Source organism: Balaenoptera ricei, chromosome 14, assembly GCF_028023285.1.
Source record: "Balaenoptera ricei isolate mBalRic1 chromosome 14, mBalRic1.hap2, whole genome shotgun sequence".
Taxonomy (NCBI): domain Eukaryota; kingdom Metazoa; phylum Chordata; class Mammalia; order Artiodactyla; family Balaenopteridae; genus Balaenoptera; species Balaenoptera ricei.
In genome coordinates, this window is record NC_082652.1 from 80,440,651 (window position 1) to 80,460,016 (window position 19,366).

Sequence of the window (19,366 nt, forward strand, 5' to 3'; positions counted from 1 at the left end):
AGATGCTTTGGATTTAGTGACTGCCAAGTACATATTAGCAATTTTTTTTCACTTATAAAATTGTGAGTCCAATTTAAAGATATTTAATACTTAAAATTTTACCCCAAATTTTGCAATCTCCATACTTAAAAACTGGCAGGGCTTACCTCTTACGGCACTGCGGCTAACACCACCACTTGCTTTTTTTCTGCCAACGTACTAAACTCTCATTACTCAAAAATTAGTTATGAACGTCAGCCCACCTAAAATTCTCTGAAGGAGGAAAAGCTCTTTTTCCATGACCCAGAGAAAGTGGACTTGTTTTCTGAGAAAATGGAACAGGCCAGAGCCCAGGACAGCAGATTCTAGCTGAGATTGTATTGGTAAACAAACATCAAGAAAGGAAAATTAAAGCTGCTTTACTCCCCAAAGTATTTTCCTAATCTATCTTAATAAGCACAGTTTCATTCTGTTTACTCACAACCATTTTTCATACATTACTAAATGAATTTTGTCTGATTAAGTTAATTTTAGAAACATAAAAACTAATTTCAGGCTTCTACTACTGTTTTTACCCATTTGGGCTCTGAGTATATTTTGGTTCCTGAAAACTTAACCCAACATCTTACCTTAAAACCAAAGGCAGGGCTTCCCTGGTGGCGCAGTGGTTAAGAATCCGCCTGCCAATGCAGAGGGCACGGGTTCGAGCCCTGGTCCGGGAAGATCCCACATGCCGCGGAGCAACTAAGCCCGTGCGCCACAACTACTGAGCCTGAGCTCTAGAGCTCGCGAGCCACAACTACTGAAGCCCGCGCGCCTAGAGCCCGTGCTCTGCAACAAGAGAAGCCACCGCAATGAGAAGCCCGCGCACCGCAACAAAGAGTAGCCCCCGCTCGCCGCAACTAAAGAAAGCCCGCGCGCAGCAATGAAGACCAAATGCAGCCAAATAAATAAATTAAAAAAAAAAAAAAACCAAAGGCAAAACTACATGGCAATGTGCCCCGACACTATCTCCTTGCAGCCACTGCTTAACACCACATTAAGAAAAGAATCAATCAAGATAGTCAATACGTCTTTTGAATAGTAGACAAATATAAACGAAGTCAAAGGTGGTAACTAACATGACACTTCTGATTACAGATACAAGATTTAGCTGTCAAGATGCAGTGGCCCCAACGAGGAAAGGAAACTTTCTGATGTTACAGCCCTTAATCAACCAGTACTACCAAGATACCATATCCAAAAAAGAGTGTGGGAAATACAAAAAAGCATTAGATCTCTGCAGTCCTAAAGGAGATTAAAAACTAGTTAGAGACGTAACAGTTCACACTAACATTTACTGGTGAGAAAAATAATAAGCTAGGTCCCTGGAGTGCAAAGATGAATAGGTGGGCTCAGCCCTCAGCCCTGATCTGCCCTTGGTCAGCAGCTGGCTGTCCCCAGGACCTACATTAAGGTCTGCGAGACAGAGGAGGCAGCAAAGGCATTTTCAGCTGCGATTATCGGGGATTCAGTGATGGGATCTGAGCAGGGAATTAAAGGAAGAGTTATGGGGCTTCCCTGGTGGTGCAGTGGTTGAGAATCTGCCTGCCAATGCAGGCGACACGGGTTCGAGCCCTGGTCTGGGAAGATCCCACATGCCACGGAGCAACTAGCCCCGTGAGCCACAATTACTGAGCCTGCGCGTCTGGAGCCTATGCTCCACAACAAGAGAGGCCGCGACAGTGAGGGGCCCGCGCACCGCGATGAAGAGTGGTCCCCACTTGCCGCAACTAGAGACAGCCTCACGCAGAAACGAACACCCAACACAGTCAAATAAATAAATACATAAATAAATAAAAGAACGTGAATTTCTTTAAAAAAAAAAAAAAAAAAAAAAAGGAAGAGTTATGATTTGAACAGAAGGGCAGAGGAAGAGGGAGCAGGCTGGCCGGTCCCGAGCACATCTAGGGGCTGGTGAGTGAACCGGCTCAGATGAGGAGAGGGTCTTCCAACCAGGTTCCCAATATTCCAGGCAGGGTCCCATAGGGAGCACTTCTCATGCATGGTCCGTAAAACATTTCAAATCTAGCAGAAATCATAACCAATTTAGGAGCAATAAATAGAAATCAAGCTACACGATAATGTGAGGTCACATACCACTTTGAGTTTTCGATACGTGCAGGTCTCCTCTGCTCCAGATAATTTTTTTCTTTGTTCCTACCATTCTTTTCACCTATGTCCTTTCACAGCCAGCCCTCGAGAGGTTCTCTCTCACACTGGGTAAAACTGGGTTCAAAACTCAGACTCATAATGACCACCTGGATGTGCATTACTCTCGAAAGAACAGCTCTGACCTCGCTACTAAATGCATTTCCAAAGTGAACTCTTGATTTCTCCCAAATCTGGTCCTTCCTCTACAATTTTATATTTGTTACCACTATTCACCCAGTAGCTCAGACTTGAAAACCTGTTTACTTCTCACCTCTCATTCAATCGGTCTCCAAAATTCTAACTTTGTCTCGGAAACGCTTCTTGCTTTTTCATTCACCCTTTCCATTCCTGTGGCCTCCCCTGGAGTCCAAGTCTTCCCCACATCTTCTCTGGACCCCAACTGGCCTCCCCACCTTTGTCCTTTCCTGCCCTGATCCACACCGACTGCTGCCAGACTAAGCTTCTGAAAGCACAGCTTCACATCCACATCTTTCCTGCCTCCACACCATCAATGGCTTCCTGCAAAATAAGTGCCAAAGTCCCCCTCCCACCCACCATTCTAATCCTTTTCCTACAAGTCCTTCTCACATGCTCCAGGCTTCAGTCAGAAAGCATTTTTTGTTGTCCAGAGGACAAGATCCACCCTCCCTTACCACCTTGCTGCTGCAGAAATGCCACTCCAGATGTCCAGATGACTACCTACCTTTCCAGGGCATTGGCAACTGCTACTTCTTCCATGAAGCCATTCTAAACCCTCTAGCAGGAAGTCATCTTTCCCCCTCTGAACTCCAAGGCCACTTCATCCAACAACATCTGGCACTTGAGTTCCTTGTGTCCATGTGTTCTTATTCCTACAGAGGTAACCTCCTAAAGGAGTATCTCTATATAAAAATAATCAAACCAACGTGCTAAATTAGCACTTTCTTACAAGGAAGCATTGTGTCAAGAGTTATGGAAGACACAAGGCCATCAGCTGACAGCTTAGTAGGGAATTATGCTCAACCCATGCAAAAATAAAGCAATAATATCATGAACTCTTTAATCATCATATACAGATGTTAGTTGAAGTCATAAAAATACAGGATATCTCAGACAAAGCGAGTCTCCTTAATAGAATGAAAAATCTGAGGCAGCATACTGCAGTGGCTTATAGCATAAACTCCGGAGCCATTCATGGCTGGGTTCTAATCCCAGCTCTGGCATTGCTTATTTTGTGATCTTGGGCAAATCATTTAGCCTCTCTGTGCCTCAAGTTCTTGTAAATGGAGAAATCAAAATAGAGATATTAGTAGTACCTTCCCCTTAAGACTATTGTGATAATGACGCACATACTGTATGCAAAGCACTTAGAGCCTGGCACATAATTAGTGTCATCCATATTAGCTACTCTTATTCTTATTCTTGTGCAAATGTTTTATCTGGGGATTAAAAAAAAAAACACAGAAGAATCAGATATTTGGTAGTTAAGATGCCAGCAGGATTTTTTCTAGAAAGAGAGATTTTACCATCTTAAAATCCTCAGGCCAGATTTGTTCTATTTGCTGACAGGGAGTCTTTCATTGACAGGTAAGGTAAAATTCACCGGGGGTGGCTCTTTGTACAATGGACTGAACGCTGTGCAAATGGGGCAGGCACTGAGACCACTGACTCAAACACAAAGCTTTCAGCCAACGAAGGGCTCATCCACAATCAGCCATTGTCTCCCACAAACAACCCCGCTGTTGTCATCCAGAGGAGTGCCAAATGAAACCGTTTGACTTACGAGTTGCAGACAGTGGCTCTGCGTAGACCTAACCACAAATCCAATTAACTGCTGCAAAGGAAATCTAGCACTAGGCATTGAATTTGGTCTGATAAGCAAGCTTTGGGGTTCAGCTTTTTAAGGGACACTAATCCACATCATTCAGCTGGACTAAGCATATAGGAGTCCGTTTCAAAGCCCATCACATCATATAGAGTGACTTATTTGTTAATGGTGTGGGGAACAGCTGTGACTGTAGGGTATCAACATCTGTCATTTTCCCCCCAAAATATGAAAACGCATTAAACATAAATTGCCACAGGTATCTCAACTTGAACTTGCATTGCAGACTCATATTCATACACAGTGAAATGAGAACCGCTGGGACATTCGATGTTTTATTAACTTTTTACTAAAAGTATTTATAGCTCAGAGCTGCCTGTTAGTCACAGGTCAGAATTATTAGAGTGGTGGAACAGCAAATTCACATTTATCATCCTCTTATTTTCTGATAAATTTTAGAAATTAAAAGAATTATAGCAATAAGACTGATGCTACCTACACAAGAACAAACAAATAAACAAATAAACTCTCTCTTTTTCCGTGGCTAGAATGTCTGATTTTACTCACTGCCTGGAATACTGGCATGGTTGCTTCAGCAAAGTCCCTTCTTCCCAAGCGTCAGGGAAGGTTAGGGAAGGTAGACTGACTGCCAAAATACATACCCCCAAATCTCACTGGCCTAACGCATGTGGTTTAATTTCTTCACGTTGCATCTCAATGCAACTTGGTAAGGGAGGCTCTGCTCCACACGGTCATTCAGGACCAGGGGTCCTTCCACCCTGTGACTCCATCATACCCCAGGGCTTCACAGTTCTCCCCGGCACCCCCCTGCAGCTGGCCAGCAGACCAGAAAGAGAGCAGATGTGCAAAAGGACCCTCACTCTTAACTGCCTCTCATTTCCACACACATCCTTTCGTGAGAACCAATCTCATGGCTCCACCTAGATACAGAAAGTAGTCCAATACAGTGGTTGTCAACTGGGGGCAATTTTGACTCTCAAGAGGCAGGTGGCAATGTCTGGAGACATCTCCGATTGTTACGGCTGGGTAACTGGCATCTAGTGGGTAGAGTCCAGGGAAGCTCCTAAACGTCCCCCAGTGCACAGGACAGTCTCCCCACAACAAAAAGTTAACCAGCCCCAAATGGCAATATTGCCGAGACTTTGGTAAGCATCTAGCCACTCTCCACAATCGCACATATGTCAATGCTCAGATCCACCACCATTTGCCACTACCATACACTCTAATCAATCCCAACAAATCCACGAATCGATAGTCTGTTCGTTCATTTGCTTGTTCGTTCCTCCATTCATTCATCCAAGCTCCAAGCTCCTAAACAAGACAAGGTCTTACAAGTCAAAGACTTCACAGTGGAGCAAGGGAGGCAAGCATATGTAGAATTATCAGACATGGGGGTCAGTGGGATTTAAAGGAACAAATGGAAGGGCAATTAATTCCGGCTGAGAGAGTTGGAGGAGAAGCCATAGGGAAAGTGGAATAGGAAAGACGTCTTGAAGGAAGCATATAGTCATGGCTTTCCATCGAAATGTTGTGGGGTTTTTTTTGCAGGGCGGTGGAGAAGAAAAAGGTGGTTCCAGGAAAAGGGAACTGTAAAAAGGAATAACAATATGAAAGGATATGATTTATTCCCTTTTTGCTTAGGGGAAGAAATAGGAACTAGGGGAGGAGGGGTAGTAAAAAACTCTTTTTGGTTCAAACATTTTTTAGCAGTGTATTCATGAAAGTCTTAAGCTCCCAGCCACACACACTGGCTTTCAGTCAAGTGGCCCTCTGAGAAACAATTCACACCACCAGGCTTCATAGAAACTTGTTAGCACAGGGCAAAGCCCAGGTAATAGCTGGAAATCTCACTGCAAATTTCCCAACAGGACCCGTCACAGAGTCTTTCAAACCATGCTACCTCAAAGCCAACATGAAACTGATTCAGGCAGATGGTTGACCAAACGCGTCCATCTTTGTTCCCCAAAGACAGGACAGTGCAGAAGTCAGATCTCTTCCTAAATTATGTAACACTGAACCTGTTGGGTTAAAAAAGAAAAGTTTTTGCTTCTTCTGATCTTTAATTCCAGTTGTGAGCACAGACTGCCCGGGTTCATATCCTGGCTCTGGCATAAATTCAGTGTGTGACCTTAAAGAAGTTACCTAAGTTTCCAAGATCTACTGCCTCCCAGATAACGTGCTTAAAGCTCTTAGCACTGAACCTGAAGCATATAATAAACACTATCTCTATCTTTGTACCATAGCCATCTCCTCTGCCCCCCAAAATTGTCTTTCGATTGTCATAAAATACATTGTGGAATCTGACATAGTAGGGAAGGAAAATATCTGATGAACTTTCATATTGTTTTGTAGAATATTATTAATAGCGACTTCAGTTTGCTTGGGCCAGATGCTATTAATTACAAACCAACATCACCATGTAAACAACGGTGGTTCTTAATTTTGAAGCTAAAATTAATATTTTTAAAATACCATACTCCGACACAACTATTTACCCCCATCATTCTCATAATCACGCTTCCTCCCTCAAATTGTTGCCTCTCTCTCTCTCTAACTCTTACTTTCACTGTGATCAGCTTCCGGAAAACAAAGTGTATCTAGTTGTTAAACAAAGTGTATCTAGTTGTTAAGTACTATAGATTATATCCAACGACACTAATCACCTAGCACTAAAAAGCCTCATAAAAGGAAGAAATTTGTTTCTTTACAAGTCAATCTCGAAGGAGAAGTTAAAAAGAGGGAAGCAGCCTCCAGAACCCGGAGAAGAGTCAGCCTGTTCCGAACTGCTTCCTCCTATGGTGAGGGGGAGACATCTAGGGTCTTAGGCTAAGTCAAGTCCCATCCACCTTCATGAAAAGTGGAAACAAAATTGAATGGCAATGCCTTTTGCAATAAGTCAAGAACAAGGAATAAAACAAAAGTCAAGCCAACCAGAAGAACTAGGCTGAATCACGCTTAGGCTTCAAAATTGATTATCACTGCCCTCCTAATTTACAAGGAATTCTAAATTGTCTGGACAGTGTCTTCTTCAATTTCCATTGCAGACTGGACTTGATCCCAAGAGAATGTTATTTTAAGGAGCACATTAAAGAGAGGGTTTGGCATGTGCATGGACAGATTTCAACAAGTAAAAGGTGTAATAAGTCTGGAGTGAAATCTGTCGTGTTCTTTTTAACTTCTTAGTAAAGACATTTTTCCTTGTACGTCAATGAACTTCTTGTAGGGAAGTACGACCGCCCTGAGATGCAATTCTCAAAAACGTTATTATTTTGATATAAACTCAAGGCGTATGCACAATAAATTTGACAGCTCTGACTCCACTGTTGGAAAAAAAAAAAAAAAGTAAACTATGGACTCTGCAAAGAAACACTCTCTTTGAACTAATATTTAGTATTTTGTGTATAGAAATACATAATGATGACATGGGAATCTGATGCGAAGGGTGATGTAAATGTCTGGCAATTGCCCTCAGGTGCTCTGTGCATGAGATTTAGAGAACTGGTAACCAGCAAACTAATTACTGTTTCTGGCAATTTGTTGCAGGTCCTAACATCCCTGGATAAACAGTTAACACTTCTCAGGAAGAAACAGAAGACAAAGGATTACCATTTGAAGCCTCAGCTAAAGACTAGAAAAATCTGTGGCTTATCTAAGAGCCTTATAGGTTGCCATCAGTCCTCCGTGTTAATAACGAAGATTCAGGAAGAGGGAACGCTGACAAATGGGAGCCCGGCTCTGGACCTCTCCACCCAGCAGGATGGAGCCAGGCCTGGTCCCCTTCCCAGCCCCCACTTGGAATTCACAGACGCATCAGGAAATCCCTCCCATACCTTTGGGAGGAAAACACTGAGCACTGTGTACACAAGCGCCCCCATCACAGCCCACACTACCGTCACGTTTACAGCACGGGCACGTTCCAGAAGCATCCTAGCTGCAACCAAAAGACAAGGCAACCCGTCTGCTGGTGTCGTGTGGTTTCACCGAGAAGAAAAAAACACAAGTCGAGAAGGGCCTAAGCTCCTACATAAATACACTCCGGATATCAGCACAGCAAGGAATCTGTTCGCAACAAGAGCAGATCTGGGTTTACACACTTTCAAATTAGGTATCAAAGGCCCAGGCTCAAATCCAGCCTGAACTGGAACCCAGCTCTCAAAGCTATTTCTGAAGATTAAATTGATTCCAGCCTTCTTCAACAAATATTTACTGAATGTCTGCTATGTACCAAGTTCCATTCAACAGCCCTACCAGGCATAGCAAATACCACTGTCTAGGGGAAACTTTTTAAAGACTCCATTAACTTTACATTTTGCATTGTACAGTCTAGTTTTTGTGCCTTTATTAAAGAGCTCTCTTCTTTAAAATAATACTAATACTAATAAAGATTCCATCCAAAAGGCAGATTCAAATATAGATTGACAGCCACACTGCCTTCTCCAGTCTTATCCTGCCCCATTCTCTCCTGCCTCCTGTCTTACGATGGCTGTGTCTCTAACGATGTGAAATGTCTACAAAGCCTGCTTCAGGATGCGAACAACAATCATAGAACAAGGACAGGGCCCCTAAGTAGGGTGACCAACTGGTCCCGGGTTTCCTGGGACTGTTCTGGTTTTAAAAGGGCAAGTCCCTCAACCCAGGTACCCTCTTAGTCCTGGACAAGCTGAGTCAGTGGGTCACCCTACCCCCAAGAAGCCAGACCTCAGCAAAGGGAGGTACATTACTTCACTTGCCTGAGGGAAATGAGGCCATAGGAGAAAGGCGCCTGGTGCCCTTTAAGGAAGGCCTGGGTTGCCTGTGGGCTGTCTTAGAACCTCACAGCTTCCTCCTGAGAAGGCCTATCCTTTTAAAATGCCACACCATTTAAGCTTTACAAAGACTTTCCAATGACAAGACTCCAATGACACGACATACAGAAGAAATCTTCACATAAATGCCGAAGGCTGGAGTTATTTGGATGTGGGTATTTCCTGGGCTAGTTTAAGAGCTCCTTCAGTTTAGACCATAACTATTCACCCCAAGATTTCCAGAATCCAGCACCAAGACTGGTGGATGGAAAATACTACATAAAATGGACGTTAATAATAGCTGCCATTATGCAGGGCTTGCAATGTGTAAGACAACACACTAAGCACTTTATATAAATGATCTCACACTCACAATAACTCAGTGAGGTTGATTGACCTCCATTTTCCAGAGGAAGAAACCAAGGCTCAGTCAGACCTTATTTACTCAAGGTCATCATGACAGAGCTCATGTTTGAACCCAACCCATCTTGCTTCAAAAGTTCCATGTTTTCAACCATTCAATTGAATTAGGTTCAAGTAAGGTGAGCATATATAGTAAGGCATCAAGAACTGAGAGAGGAGAGTATCAGATACATTTCTTTTATTCTCTCCACTTTTAGTGTTGCCATTGCGAGAAAAAAAAAAAGGCAGAAACCAAATCAATTATGAGTTAAGCTCATACATTAAGCTAAGGCAAGGTAGGGATTTTAGTTAGAATTGGGCAGAATTGTGCCTGGCAAACAGTAGGCACTCAATATTTGAATAAATGTAACAAATACAATTGCATACCTAATATGAGGTTTAAGTTATTGATGCTCAGTGTTTCAAAGGCTATTTTACCCACCACCATAGGTGAATAGATGAACTCCTACCTGAAGCTTCTGAAGGGTTAGTGTGATGGAGCAGGAATACATGGACAGGTACTTACCCCAGTTAAGGACGGCTGGCACTCTACCTGCATAGTAGAGATCTATCCTCCTGCTCTCCAACCACTTTTAATTTCATTTAACCTGAAAGGAAGCAATCTGCAAACCTACAGAGCAACACAACTGCAAAAGAACATCACACCAAATACTTTGTTTTTGAGACATTTATCTCAGCTCCATTCATTATCCGTCAAACTGAGAACATTATTTTAATGTTAATGTATTCCTGGCCATTTTCTCCAAGCAGCTGAACACATTTCCTCTTTCATAATAACACTATCCATAATGATCGAGCATTCCGAGGGCTAAAGAAGACTTTCTATCATGTGAATTATTCCAAAATCAAAAGAGGTGAGGTAGGGGCTTCCCTGGTGGCGCAGTGGTTGAGAATCTGCCTGCCAATGCAGGGGACACGGGTTCGAGCCCTGGTTTGGGAGGATCCCACATGCCGCGGAGCGGCTGGGCCCGTGAGCCACAATTGCTGAGCCTGCGCGTCTGGAGCCTGTGCTCCGCAACAGGAGAGGCCGCGATAGTGAGAGGCCCGCGCACCGCGATGAAGAGTGGCCCCCGCTTGCCGCAACTGGAGAAAGCCCTCGCGCAGAAACGAAGACCCAACACAGCCATAAATAAATTAATTAATTAATTAATTAAAAAAAAAAAAAAAGAGGTGAGGTAAACCAGATGTCCCTCCCAAAGGCATTTATGGCCAGAAGTTAATTAGGAAGGAAGGGGTGGTAGCCAGTTGTGGGAAACTGTCACCCACTCATGTCAAACCCAAACAGCACAATCTGCTCCTTGAGTTTGTTGGCTGGCTTGGTGGAGTGTACAGTTCTGATGCTGCTTACTGTATGTCACCAAGAAGAGGGGTTTTTTGTTTGCTTTGTTATTGTTTTGGAAGAATCAGCCCAATTCAAGTTGAAAAACAGGCCACCAGTGACAATTCATTTTGTTAGAATGATGATCCTCTATGAGAATGTTCACCTCCCAACCACTGGTATGCACACTGCAGCCTGGCAACTCTAATCTGATTCAACATTTACTCATTATTAATGCGAGTAGGGGAAGCTCTTAAAAATAATTTTCTCTCTTCTTAACTTCAATTCTACAGGCCAGAAGCATATATAATTCCCTTACCACAGTAAGTCAAAATCATTTCTGTGTTATCAATGATTGAGTATGTATGGAGCCCTTAATTTGTACAAACGTGGTAGGGAATACAAAATAAGGTCAAACCTCCTCCAGTCTTCATCTTTAAGGAACTTGCAAGAGAACTGAGATCCTGCTGTTTTAATCTCTACATCTACCAGCCTGCAGGCCCCTTGGAGAGAACTGTACGCCTTACCCTCTCCCCCAGCTGAGCAATGACTTGTGATATGTGGCTTGATGGCAAAAGACACCCTGGGACATCTTGTCAACACACCTCCTGTTACATGAACTAGCTTTAGTGGGTTTCTATTCTTTGCAATTAAACAGAAAGAAAAAGACACTTCAATCTTAGGTGATAATACAGGACAATCTATGACAAGTGCCCTTTGTGGAATGAATGAATGAATGAATGAATGTTAAGTGAAATGAGAGAGGTAATTTTGCCAGAGAACTGTGGAGGCATCAAGGATTGCTATGAGCTAAAATGATGGAGTTAAGTTTTTTAGGAGAGTTAAGAGCTGAGTCACACCTTTAATGATGGAGTATCATGAGGCACAGGAGACTGTAGGCCACAGAATATTCCAGGATTAAGAAACAGGGCCATGCAAAGCATTTTGGGGGACTACTGGGCTAACCATCCCAGCTAATGTTGTGTTTTAAAGTCACGCAGAGCAAAAGTCAAAGTTGGACAGGAAGCTGGGGCTGGGAAAGCCAGGAATGAGAGAAGTAAGGTTCTCAGCTAAGATGTGGCAGTGGGGATGGAAATCAAGGAAGATGTGGGAACTGTCACTAAAGATGCTCAGTTCACTATTTACAATAGCCAGGACATGGAAACAACCTAAGTGTCCATCAACAGATGAATGGATAAAGAAGATGTGGCACATATATACGATGGAATATTACTCTCCATAAAAAGAAACGAAATTGAGTTATTTGTAGTGAGGTGGGTGGACCTAGAGTCTATCATACAGAGTGAAGTAAGTCAGAAAAACAAATACCGCATACTAACACATATATATGGAATCTTAAAAAAAAAAAAAAATGGTTCTGAAGAACCTAGGGGCAAGACAGGAATAAAGACGCAGACGTAGAGAATGGACTTGAGGACATGGGGAGGGGGAAGGGTAAGCTGGGACGAAGTGAGAGAGCGGCATGGACATATATACACTACCAAATGTAAAATAGATAGCTAGTGGGAAGCAGCCGCATAGCACAGGGAGATCTGCTCCGTACTTTGTGTCCACCTAGAGGGGTGGGATAGGGAGGATGGGAGGGAGACATAAGAGGGAGGGAATATGGGGATATATGTATACATATAGCTGATTCACTTTGTTATACAGCAGACACTAACGCACCATTGGAAAGCAATTACACTCCAATAAAGATGTTAAAAGAAATAAAAATTTAAAAAATAAAGATACTCAGTTAATCTGTTAATAAGCGGAACACCAATGTGAATAATAATGGTCCCTATTTCCACAGTATCTATTTCCACAGAATCTCTCAAAGCTTTTACCAAAATCTCATCAGTTCCTGTAGAACCTCAGTGAGGAGTACGTTGCTTGTGATTATCTGGACTTATTAATGGAAAGTGAGGCAGAAAAGTTACACTTCCTTGACAGGTAGGTGTAAGACGGGGATGGGGGAGCAGAAAGAGAAAACACAAGCACAGAACACTGTGTTCGGAGACTCCATTTCCTCACGACTTCCTCTCCACCAGCAGTACATCTGCATTTGATCAATCCCTTCCTTGCACGAAGTCTGCTCCCCCAGGAAGCCCATGTGATGTTACAATAATAACCTTTACCATGCAGGATGTTGCAATGAGTTTCATCCATGCAGGAATTAATAAATCAAGTGGTGAATAAGGCATCCTTTCCTACTCAGTCCCTTGACTCCCAGCAGCTCACAGGTACCACACCCGCCCGCCCCCCTCCCCACCCCCCACCCCCACACAACTCCACAAGGAATGTGCTCCAAGGCCTGCACAGCCACATCAGGTCTCCGCCAGGAAATCCCAGGCCTCAAGAGCTACCCAAAGGAAATACAAATCGCATATACACTACTTGAGGCCTCCCTCCTGAAATCTCACAATGACAGTAAGTCAACTGGAAATAGAAAATCCTTAACCATAAAACAAGTACTTGTTTTATTCTGGAACATACAGTGTAGCTCCCAAAGCCCTGAGGGAAGGATCAGGAAAACCAACACATTCCTTCCTTCCTTCCGGCTTCCAGGACATTGCGACCACATCATTGCGACCGGCAGTGCCAGGAACCACGTTCCCTCCACAGGGGTCTTCTATCTAGATGGCCAACTTCACTATGAAAGTAAAATGGTAAGAACTCAGAGGCCAAACAAAATATAGACATGTATTTTGGAGCTTCCCAAAGATATTTCAAGACCAGTCCCTCCGGGCTTAATTTTCTCCCTCTCTCAGTCTGCGCCTTGCCCTGAATTAGTACCTGGAGGTCTTGGATGGGCTGCATCTGATCTCTCTGCCGGTTTCTCAGCTGCTCATCTCCACCTCAGAACTCCTACGGGTGCAATACTTTGTCACTCAAAGAAAGCTGGACTAGGGGGCAGCCTCTGGACTCTTAGGCCAACACTGAGGTCCTCTGGTCACTGACTCAGAAGCTAGCATTCAGTTTACCATATCACCTGCCTACGGAGAGCTGTCTGTAAAAATGACTTCAACAAGGTGATTACTGACCCAGAAGCCATACTCTTTTGTTCAATTCCATACTTATGCTAAAGGTACATATCAAATCCTAAACATTCTAATCCATGCACGCATTTATCACAACAAAGATTATTTGTGTGACCAGCACTCTGCACAGCAAAATCTCTCAACAAGCCACCAGCCGCTTAATCCACAGCCCCTCACAACGTCTATTCCACAGAACCCAACTATTTTTAGGGAGGGTGCGGCAAGGAAGGCTTTAAAACTTACCACCCTCATAGCCACCCTGGCTGCTGATGAAAGTTTGAATGTCCCAGAACTCTCAGGTGTTCCATTAGCCCTATGACCAGAAAATACGTCTTGTCCAAATTCCTTTTTCTAATATCAAAGCAATAAGAGGATGACCCCAGACTACCCCACACATCCCCTGCCCCCTCTAGGTCTTATCTGCCGTGTTGGCTGAGGGAGGCCACATCCTGGGTGATGCTAGGCCCACCATTGTTCTTTTTCTACCCTGGGCTGCTCAAACTCAGGAAGTCTTAGACAAGAGGCAGACAGTGAGGGAGAGGAAGTGTGTAATCAACACCTCTCTATTATATAATGCTAAGCACAGAACCTCCTAGAACCAGCCTTGGAAACATCTCCTGGCCTATCACTTCAGAACAAAGAACTACTCAAAACAGGCAAAAAGAGAAAATAATTATCATTTTTTATTTGATGACAGGTGTGCGGTCATATTAGCAAATATAATACCAACATATTAGTAACGAACAGGTTGGAGTAGGACAAGATTCTTTAAGAGACGTATCATTTGTTCATTCAATCCATACTCGTATAACACTCAATGCGCTAAGCTAGACCCCTTAGGAACACACTAGGCCACATCACTTGTGGAAGGTCATTAGTGCTACTCACCTATATCCGGTTTTCCCTTTTTCAGTACAAGAAATATCAGATTGTGGTTAAATGGGGTCATAGGACTAGTCTAGTGAAGCAACATAAGTCACTTCCGGGTCAGATCATGTCATTTTGGAGCAAGATCCTCTGGAGCTTCCTCTCCCATGCTGTAGTGATCTTGTGACCTTGATCACACGTCAAGATCACACCCCCACCAATTTGGGTCGTTGCATGACTAAGATGAGCAGGGCCCACCTGCTGACCGTGTTGGACACACAGTGTGGGAAAGAAAGAAACCGGGCCACTGAGACCCGGAGGTTATTTGTTACGGCAGTATAACCTAACCTATCTTGCTGATACATCACTGCTTAAAAAAGAGAGAAATCTGCAGACGTCCCCCTCCCATCTGTTTTCTAATTCAGAAAAGCAGAATTTATTTCAAAATTCAAGTGCAGCAGGGCCTGAATAATGCATTGAAATGTAGAGGGCGCCAACAGGATAGACAGGTCTAAACAACTCTGAGAGAATAAGGAATGAAAACAGAATAACCTCTCAACAACGGTGAAATCTACCCATTCATGTGGAATTCAGCAGCGGAGTTTAAAGACTATGAAGAAAAGGTCACCTTCTGACAACAGGTCCAGACATTTGTGAAGCAGTGAGCACCCTAATGAAAGAGGCATTCAAGTAGAGGCGGGATGATCATAAGCTGCCTCCTCAGAAGTCCAATACCCCCTCTTTGTTCCTCTCTCTCTAGCATCCACTGCACCTAATTAGTCAGGTCTTCATTTCTCCATCACCCCAGAAGCTCTCGGAAGGTGGTTCGCCTTTGTGTCTCCACACCCCGCCCCAGCCCACCCTTTGGCAGCTATCAGAGAACCCAGTGTCTATCAGGTGCTCCATAAACATCTGCCAAATGAATTAAATGAACACTGTAGAAAGGACTCAGCTCTGGCGGAAAAAGTCGGTTTCATCACCTCTAGGGCTCCTTCAACCTAAAACTAAAACACACTACTGCCGACATCTGGGAGTGGGGAGCATCCACCTAAAAGAACAAATTAAACATCAATACAACACTTGATTAGGATTTATTACTAGACACAATTGAAAACCACATTGAAAGCTAGCCCTGCGCTACGGCTATCTTTGTTCTTGGACGTGCATTTACATGTGCAGGCAGCTGTTTTCCCATGTGGAATTTTGTGAGTGAGGTATTTATTTTTTCTATTTAAAACATACACACACACACACCCTTTGTTTCTATTGCATTATTACACTCCCTATTATCCCATCACGTGGCTTCCCCTCTTGCAGGAACACAGCACACACCATGCATTATTGCTGACATAAAAACCACTTGTCAAAATACCTCTACCTTAGCCCCACTACAAAGCTGATCTTTCCAAAGCACTGGTCTTTGTTTCAGCTGGGACAGGTTGATAACTCATCTGCTTTTCCTAGTGATACTTGAATGCTCTGAGTCGAAGAATAAATGCCAGCATCACTGATGTTTTGTTAAAAGTCACGTTTCCAAACAAAACTACCCTAAAGGGGAATGACAAATCTTTCAAGTTTTTAAATTTTATTTTTTAAGGGATTTGGGGAAAAAAATGGTGAAGGGAGAATCTGCCCCGGATACCATGCTGTTGCTATAGTGCAAGAGACAGCACGCTGGCCTCTGGTCCTCAGCCATCCCTTCTTCCTGCAAAATAAAACTTGAGTCTATGTCCATACACATTCTTCTTCCCTGCTTCTCGTGTAGGACACCATGACTCTGTCCTCTAGGAGACAACACCAACACCAGGTGTCCTGATCCACCTGAAGGTTAGGCTTTCACTGAGCTTTATCAAGATAACCCCAGACCTGGTTAGGTTGCCATCAAAACAGAACTATCCTTGGAAAGAAAAGAATAATGGGCCAGAGTTTTTGGAAAAGAACCAACACCTAAAGATAAAATGCAGACCGAGGGCCTAATGGTTCATGGCTATATAAATGGAAGCTTAACTGAAGCTCCATTTTCTGCTCCCCCAACTGTCCTCCCTCCCGCCTCCCAGTAACTTACTTCTGCACGTCCCTCCTGATACTGTGAACACTATTACAATAAAGAGAGGGGGGGAGAGACAGTGTTTCATAAGAAGGTGAACAATTAGGACATTTGACCAATACCTTTTCGACAAATAGTATCCCACCTACAGACTAAAGCCAAAATGTATTACTACAGATAAGAAAGCAGACACATATCCAAACCCCACATTCAGATACAACTGCCTATGTGTGGATTATATCAAAATTCCCCTCAAAGGGAACCAGGTGGAATTTATACAACCCCAAACGCAGCCTGCCCTCAATGACTTCTTCACAAGGAAGGTTTCAAGTCATTTGCAATTTCTTTCTTTGAATCAGGAGTTTCAGCAGCCCCTTCTCCACACAGATAGGAATGCATGGTGTGATGCAGAAACCACCCAAACAGCCCCCCTGCAAACGCCCGTTGACCTAAATGACCCAGAGACACCCAGGAGGCTCCCCAGATGATCGGTGGTTACCTGAGTCTGTCACCGAGTCCCTTTCACCCCCTTCTGCGTGATGACATCAAGTGGAAATGGTACGCGTTTGGGAGGCAAGAGGCTGACAAGCAGGCAGCACAACTGAGCCCGAGCTTTGTTCAGCCTGCAGTGAAATACATGCAGTGAGGGTTAGATACGCGCAGCGAAGAAACCCAAACGACCTCCCGGGCAGCGCGGCGGTGGCGGAGCGCGTGCGCTCGGGGAAGTGGAGGAAGGCGGCGGAGGTGTGGCGGGCTGGCGGGCCGCTGAGGGGCGTAACGCTTCCTAATCGTCTCCACGGGACAAATCACCACCTCCCCGACTCCTCCGCAGTCTCCCCCGCCCCTAAGTTATCCTCTGGTTGTGGAGCCTCCACTGGCGACGGTAATCCCTCAGACAGAAAGAAAAACGAGAAGGCACAGCATAGCACCGTGGAGCACAGGCGAAATACCCTAGGTAAACCGGGTTATGTGGGAACGCGGGGCGCCCGGAGAGACACAGCAGCGCTGCGTCCGCGAGCATCCTTCTTTCCGACGCCCCTGTCCGCCACCTCATCAAGTCCCGGTCACTCCGTTTTGCCGATTTCTCTACTCTCTCCAAAACCTTGCGGCGCTGCCCCCAGCCTAGGCGGGACTGGGGACCGCCGCCTCCGGAGCAGCGTCCCACGAGTCCAGCCTGCTTTGTGCTGCCGCTGCCCTCCCAGGAGCGAGCGCCCCGGACGCGTGGGTGCGCACAAAAGACCCCCAACATCTGGCCCTCCACTAAGCCCTCTCCTCCCCGGAGGGGCCCGGGGACCGCAGAGACAACTTCCGGGGAGGGGGAGGGGGAAGCGCTCGACAGAGGCCCTGCCAGGGGCCCATCCCGGGGGGCGCGCGCGGCGCGGGCACGAGACCGGCTCCCTCGGACAGGAGCTCCAGAGGGCATCCGAGGACTCGGCGGAGCCGCCGACAGCGCCGCTCCCGAGCCCCAGCCGCGGGCGCAGCTCCGCCGGCGTTCGCGAGAGACGCAACTCCAGGGACCCCCTCCCTCGCGCCCCGGGGCTGCCTCGCCGCGCCCCGGGCCCCGCTCCCCGCGACCCCTGCGGCCCCGCCACCCTCCTCCACAGTCCAAAAGGTGCCCCCTCCACCCACCAGGCGGCACCTCCCCTTTCCAGCTTCCCTAGCTCCGGGCGCGGCCGCCGCGGGGGCGCAGACATCCCTTCGCGCTCCTCTCCCGCCTGCGACCCAGGAGGGACAGAGCCGAGAAACCGAAACTCACCGACCTGTCTCCGCGGCGGGCTCCGGCGCTCCCTACAGAAGCGGCGGCGGCGGCGGCGGCGGCGGCGGCTGCAGCAGCATCGCCGGGGGGTCCCGGCGCGCCCGCCACCCGCTCGGCCAGACGCGCGCCGAGGGCTGCGGGGCGGGCGCGGGGAGCGCGGCGGCGGCGGCGCCCGCAGCCCCAGCTCCCTGCTCGGACCCTCGGGAGGCGCCCCACCTGCCCGGCCGCCCTCCGCGCTCCCAGTCGAACACCGCCGCCAGGCGCTCGGCTCGGAGCGGGAGCTTTTTGTGTCACCGCCCAGACTCGGGCACCGAAAGGGGTGGGGGCGAGAGGCCGGGCTCCGCTCCCCGCGGCACCGCCCCTCCCCGGCGGCTCCACCTCCCACCCCCCTTCCCTCCCACCTCCCCGCTGGTCCAGGACTTCTGTCTGTCCGTCCTGAATCGCAAACCACCCACGGGCTGAGGAGCCGCCCACCCTCCCCCGCGCGCTCCCTCGGCCTTGCCTCCAAGTGCCCGACCTCGGCCGGGACCTCGACGTTGTCCCCTCCACGGTGCGCGAGTGGGACCCGAGCTGGAATCAGGTGTGAAAGGAGGCCGAGCTCAGCCGGCAGGAGTGCGGGGCTGAGGCAGGGGCAGAGGCCGGCGGGCACCAGTCTGCAGCTCGGGACCTGGGGACCGAGCGAGGGGGGAGTCGAGATCGTCACGTTTCCAGAAACTGCCCTGGGTCCGCGTCACCGCTGGTACTTTCTGGCTGCCCCTAAGAGTTCATGTGGTCCAGGCAGGGCGGGGTCCTGCTTTGGCGGAGGGGAGGATGCGTCCAAAGAAGCCTGAATGACACCCCACCACCTGGTTCCCTAGGATGGGGTGCAGGGAGCAGGGACAGGGAGGGGCCAGTCCTGAGGGTTACATGGCAGTGCGAATCCCCGGGACCTCGGAGCCCACCCTATTCTCCACCTTGAAACCGAACTCCTACCTTAGGGACATGCTTAGAATGTCTAGTTCCTCCAAGAAAATCTAGGCGTGGCTCTTGTGTTAACTGCAAAATAGGAGAATGGAGGAGGGAGGTCGCTGGTAGAGGATGGTGTCCGTGCTCTCTGTTGCCTTTTTAAAGGATTTCTTTGCAGAATGGAAACA

General features: G+C 46.6%; 1 protein-coding gene across 5 annotated transcripts in view; it reads right to left on the bottom strand.

Moving 5' to 3' along the window:
* Positions 1-18,332, bottom strand: part of RNF152 (ring finger protein 152) — an 80,223-nt gene extending 61,891 nt beyond the window's left edge. Inside the window, exons 1-2 of one of the 5 annotated variants that reach the window (XM_059894028.1) lie at positions 18,238-18,332; positions 16,977-17,100 (exon numbers count right to left, since the gene is read on the bottom strand). The gene's annotated coding sequence lies outside the window, so the exon portion shown is untranslated. Of the gene's footprint in view, positions 1-16,976; positions 17,101-18,106; positions 18,177-18,233 lie in introns of those variants that run through there. The other 4 variants (XM_059894029.1, XM_059894030.1, XM_059894031.1 and 1 more) reach the window with 4 other exon arrangements.
* Positions 18,333-19,366: the final 1,034 nt, after the last annotated feature.